General features: G+C 42.1%; 1 long non-coding RNA gene across 2 annotated transcripts in view; it reads left to right on the forward strand.

Moving 5' to 3' along the window:
* LOC120404649 overlaps nt 1-5,472 on the forward strand; it is a 23,976-nt gene extending 18,504 nt beyond the window's left edge. The window contains exons 1-3 of one of the 2 annotated variants that reach the window (XR_005598095.1): nt 2,862-3,328; nt 3,631-3,794; nt 5,257-5,472. This is a non-coding gene — a long non-coding RNA (uncharacterized LOC120404649). Of the gene's footprint in view, nt 1-2,861; nt 3,329-3,630; nt 3,795-5,256 lie in introns of those variants that run through there. The other variant, XR_005598096.1, reaches the window with a different exon arrangement.
* The last annotated feature ends 528 nt before the right edge of the window (nt 5,473-6,000 follow it).

The following is a 6,000-nucleotide window of genomic DNA, read 5'->3' on the forward strand; positions in this document are numbered from 1 at the left end:
AGTCGCCAGGGTCCCTTTTTGACTGGAGTTCCGGTCGAAAACCAGAGCGCTGACAACCCTAGTTCCAGCATCACTTGAAGAAACACTTATCTTCTGCTATTTTGAGGCACAAATTGGAACCAGTTGACTGATTTCTGGACCTCAGAGACCTACACAAGGCCACAATAGATCAGAAGCTATGGTTTCCAAGGGGTTGTCTAGATAGACATTTTCCATTGGACTGGGGCCTTAGGCTGTTTTCCAGGTGACTTTGTAATCCTCTGGTTACCTGAGAAATGCTTAACAATGTCTATTACGACAAGTGTGTGCCTCATCCAGTGCACCTAATGCTCCAATAATAGATAAGTGGGTGAAACCTGACAATCACTGCACTCTCAAATGAACTTGCACAGGAAAATGATAAAGGACAGAAACACCCTGTCACCTGTGGGTGATCACTCTATCTCTAACCTATTGGTCCTCATCTTCAAAGGAAACCTGCACAAAACTTTCAAAAGATGAACCTGGGACTTTAAATTCATAACTGTGCTAGACAGTAACATTCATGGATGGAATAGAGACACTGGATTTATGGCTTATTACAATAATCTATAACTCCCCAACCCCAACTGACTTTCCTCCCTCACTTTCTCTCTCCCCCCCACGACTGGAGGGATGTTAATGGGCCACTTCATCTTGAAGAGTCCCTTGAAATATGTGGTAACTACTTATACTGAACAATCTGTTCCAGCCTGTATTTAGCTGTGACATGCTATCATGTTGCCCAGACCTGAAGAAGAGCTCTATGTAAGCTTGAAAGCTTGTCTCTCTTACCAACAGAAATTGATCCATTAAAAATTTTTACCTCACCCAACTTGTATCTATGGTTCTTTATTGTCATTCCACAAAATAAAAACAAGGACGGGTTTTGGAAGTGATCCACTCCACATCCCCTTCAAATTTGCCTTCCTTAAAGTTCCCTCCCTCATAGTCTGTTGTTTAATGTTTAGTTTTTATTTATTATTTCAATATCTAACCAATTCTGAAGAAACATCTCTCATAGGCTCTAGATGCATTTGACACAATCAAAGGACAATGGCGTAAAAGTAAAGCCAGCAGCTGCCCCACACCCCAAAACCAGTAAATAAGAAAATAACCAACTAGATATGAAATCACTCCCAAATATCAACCCTTAGGGAAGGGTATATAAAAAGGCTTGTTTGTTTGTTTGGGGGGGTGGGGAACAGGTGGAGATTTTCAAAAGGCACAAAATGCAAATTAGGCACTCAGTTCTCATTGACTTTCAATGGGAGTTTGGGACCTAACTTCTCTCTGGGTATTTGAATGTCTACTCCTATGTGAATGCATAGGATTTGCAGCATGGTCTGAAGGCCAACAGATTCAGGCTATTTCATACCACGAGGTAGGGAGTAAATTCCAGAATTGAAGGCCCCTCATGGGAAATACCCTGCTACCATCTCCCTCTATGTTTGCTTATTTTGATTTCTAATAACCAAAGATGCCCATGCACAAGTTCTGAGTGACCTGACAACTAATAAAAATCAACACACACTCAGCCAGCCTTGTCTGTTCTACAAAGCAGCAACTTTAATATAAATATATTAACACCCCAATATTGCCAGACAGTAGCTCAGACTCCCCTAGATCTCCTCAAAGGCCAGTCACATGCCATAAAGATTGACAAAATCAGGCTACTTTGGACTGGGACAAGAGGCCATTCCAGAGCCCTGGGGCCCTCACAGAGAACATCTTCCCACCAGCCTCATCACTATTATAGCACAGAAATAGCATGAGTGCTTCTGCTGATCACAGCTCAGATAGAATGTCGTGGCTAGATAGGTGTGTCTGAAATCCAAGTCATTTGGGGCTTTAAGTCAAAATCAGCACCTTCAGCTCCACCTGGATGCCAGTATCCCATACTGTTAATTCTAGAGGCAAATGACAAACATGCACCCTCAATTAAAGGGGCAGATATATACCTGACCAGATCTTTCAGTTGCTTTCCTCAACTTAACAGCATTGCCTGCGTCTGATCAAGACAGAACTTCAGGAAGTAACTTCTCAACAAAATAGTTTGCTGTGCTGAAAAATCAGGTCAAGTGCTAGAGTTCAGGTCTTTTCTGCATCAGTTCTAATCACCAGCAAACTGGCCTAGGCAAGAGCCTTCTGGCTCCTCATATCTAAGAGCTATACTTCAGAACACAACCTAGACATACAGCCTCCTCCAAATGTAGCACCCAGCAAATAGCACTGCTGTAAGTAGGAATGGGATTTTCTAATAGAACTGTTTCATCAGAACAAATATACTAAAAATGGCCCTGAACCCCAGTGTATTAAGGTACAATTGAACTTGCAGCTCAACTAGCATGAGCTGAAATTTAAAGGCTAAATGTTTCATTAATCTAAAACCTCCTTAGGCAATATGTTAATTTGTAGTTCTGAGAATGGTGTAATGAGTCACTGACTAAAATACCCATTTGATAAAGCATCTATCTTGTTGCTACTTGCTGCGCAGTAGTTTCTCACCCAGGAAGATATGTATTTGCCAGACTTTGCTGTGATACAACATAAGGTTTGATAAATTTTCAGTCAAGCCCAACAGTGCCCAGTGCTCCTTTTTAGCAAAGTGAATAAATAATATTTAAGGATAGATCTATCCCTCCCCATGTAGTTTCTCACTAAAGGGGAAGAGCCTCTCAACAGCTGTTTCTTTGGAAGCAATAAATTACTTCCAGCATTACAGGTGTTTGTTATGGAAGCAGAAAGACACTAGTTCTCGCCAATAAAATTGTGTCAGATGACACAGCAGCTAAATATATCTGGTGAACGTCAACTTGATTCTTTCACATCTGATCCAATTTCTCTCTTTGGTGGAGCCAGCTAATATTTCATTAGACACTTGCAAAGAAAGCTCCTTGAGATGCAGATTTTAGTTTAAGTACTGGGTGTGGGAGAAGGAGAGCTTCAGGTGAATGGGATGTAATGGAAAGGGATCCAACCCAGAACCAACCGTATTTTAAACCAGCATTTCATGGGAAACTAACACAGCAAGCTGCTGGTATATTAATAATGTGCTGAACTAACAGGATGCAGCCAAAGCTGTAAAGTTTATTTCTGCAGTGCTACAGCAGCTGTTAGTGTGAAGTAAAAGCTTGTGGAGTGGACTCATGTATTGCACACTACTAATCTGAAAGCTATTGGCACAGAATTCCACCCCGAATCCCTGCTAAAACAAACACCGAAAAGTTTCTGCAAGCCTATTAAGTACAACTGCGAATATTTCCATCAGGAATAATGCCTGGGCTTCACTGTGGTTGCTCTTACACAGGTAGGCCAGGAACCATGTTCCAGCAGGGACAGAAGGTGGGAATGCTCCCCCTCGGCATGGTCTGCTTCTGAAGGTAGCCCCAGCACTGAGGCAGCCAGAATACCTACAACCTATGCCTCTCTGTGGCCAGATCCTGAGATCATGGAAATTGGCTTCAGTTTACACCAGCTGATTAGATTGTTGCCCTTATGTATCTAATGAAAATACATATGTAGACGTTTAAAGCAGGTTTCAGGGAATTCAGTTCCTCCCTATATTTGTCTGTCAGGAGCTGATTTTAGCATTCTTTGTTTCCTTTGCAGGGGTTGGGGTAATGAGATCAGAAACCCATGAAGCTATTTCTCCATGCTGCATGAGCTTCTTTCAGCTGTCAGCACTTATGAGGGAAGATCCTAAACTTATGGCTTGCCAGGGACATACTAGCAGCATTTAGAAGGGAAACACAGGATTCTGAATTCACATCTTGGTAAGATCAGTGAGGGAGGAACTGATTTTAAGGTATTTCCTTTTAAGATATAACTCATCATTTCGAATGCCTTGTAAGTAGACAGTTAGTTATGTTTAAAGCATGGGAGTCAGAGGATCTAGGCTCTGGTCCTAGAAATGCACAAACATCTTGAGTGACTGAGTTGGAACTGTAAAAAGCAACGAAGAGTCCTGTGGCATCTTATAGACTAACAGACGTATTGGAGCATAAGCTTTCGTGGGTGAATACCCACTTCATCAGACGCATGTGGTGGAAATTTCCAGAGGCAGGTATAAATGTGCAGGCCAGAATCAGTCTGGAGATAATGAGATCAGTTCAATCAGGGAGGATGAGGCCCTTTTCTAGCAGTTGAGGTGTGAAAACCAAGGGAGGAGAAACTGCTTTTGTAGTTGGCTAGCCATTCACAGTTTGTGTTTAATCCTGAGCTGATGGTGTCAAATTTGCAAATGATTGTGCATTGAGGCACAAGCCTGAGTAAGGAGCAGTGTGTAAGCTGCCAGGGTGCCCTGGGAGAGATTGTGCCACAAGGCAGCCCTCTGAGATGCAATTGCTTCAGTGCACTCTTGGATTGGGGGCAGGGAGTGGGGAAGTGATCTATTACTACAGCACATACTCTTCATCTGTGTCCACCCAGCTCCCCTGATTGGCACGTAACATGTTCCGAGTGCAGAGCTGTGGTTCTACCGGCTTGTTCACAGGAGCTAACACCAGCTGTGCTGCCCTTGTTTTTCCCTTGTACTCAGTGCTGTGATTAAGTCAGGTCAAATGCAGCCATGCAGGTGAGGTGGACTGATGTAGGATCTTAGTCCCATATAGACTCAGCCGCGAACACAGTAACTTTGTGATTGAGTTTTCCCATGTGTAAAATGGAGATAATACTTCCCTGCTGTACCTCATGGGGCACTCTGGGGCTTAATTAATTAAACTTTGTAAAGCACTTTGAGATCCTTGAATGGAAAGTCCTAGAATAATGCAAAGTATTGTAACCCAGCCGGCTATCTATAGAATTCATGGTTGTCACTGTGCTGAATATCCTGGCTGCTTGGAACTTCTAAGAGCACAAGCACCTTCTACTTCCGCTAGAGGAGAACCTCCACTAGCTGTTAGAACGATGGCCCCAATTCTGAACCCTGCCCCATGCAGACAGATCCCTCTGTAAATGCATAGCAGAGCAATTTGCTGGATTAGGACCTGAAAGGCAGGTACAGATGAGCACTTGTGATTCTATCCAGTAGATGGCAGCGGTTGTCTTTATGGTTGAATAACGTAGTGACTTGCCATTAGAATAAAAGGTAGTGGTAGGGCCATATCTCCATTACAGTGCCCGAGGAGGTCCATACATACACCATTGTCTGTTATTCAATCAGAGGCATGCTTGTTTTGTACAAGATGGAAAACTAGGTACCCCCACCTGAATTATTCTTTTTTTTTTAAATTCCAGATGGATAAGCTCTCTGGAGGAGGGACAGTCTTTTCATTATGTGTGTACAGCACATGGCACAATTGGGGCGCTAATTCCTGTCTGGGGCCTCTAGAAGCCACTCCTATACAAGTAATAAATAGTTAATAATTCCAATGAGATCCTGCTGTATATTCTGTAAATGACAAGTCATGTGAGAGGCTAGTGAGAGGCCATTCAACATGTTGTAAAGAACAAGCAAACACAGAAGCTACTAAGGTTTATTTCATGACTTTCTTAAACTTTAAGTAATCCAATTTCCAACCCCTGCCCCCCTGAGCGACTCTATTATGAGGATTATCTAATGGAAAAGACTATTGACTTGAAGAGAACATTGCAATTCATGGTAAAATTCCATTACGCTTCCTATTGGGTGTGTCCAATTACTTCCAGTATAAATTAACTAGGCAGTTGGGTGTATGTTTGCTTTTCGTAATTTCATATAGATAATTATAATTATGGTTTGAATTCATGTTTTCTTTAAGGGAGCAATGGTTTCACATGAAATTAAGGTGACAGAGTTTTCAAATTATTCATAGTTCTGTCACAACCCTATAGAATTATCTCAAATCCTGTAGAATCATTCAAATTTCCCACAAATTCCATTGCCAAGATCCAATACTTTAACGTCAGTGAATGTTGAGCTTGGGGACATACCCACTGTTTTATTTGCACTGCCACCGTGAAGTATCTCAAAGTATTACTTAAGAACTGCACAGTAACTGC

The sequence above is a fragment of the Mauremys reevesii genome, linkage group 4 (assembly GCF_016161935.1).
Source record: "Mauremys reevesii isolate NIE-2019 linkage group 4, ASM1616193v1, whole genome shotgun sequence".
NCBI classification, from domain to species: Eukaryota; Metazoa; Chordata; order Testudines; family Geoemydidae; genus Mauremys; species Mauremys reevesii.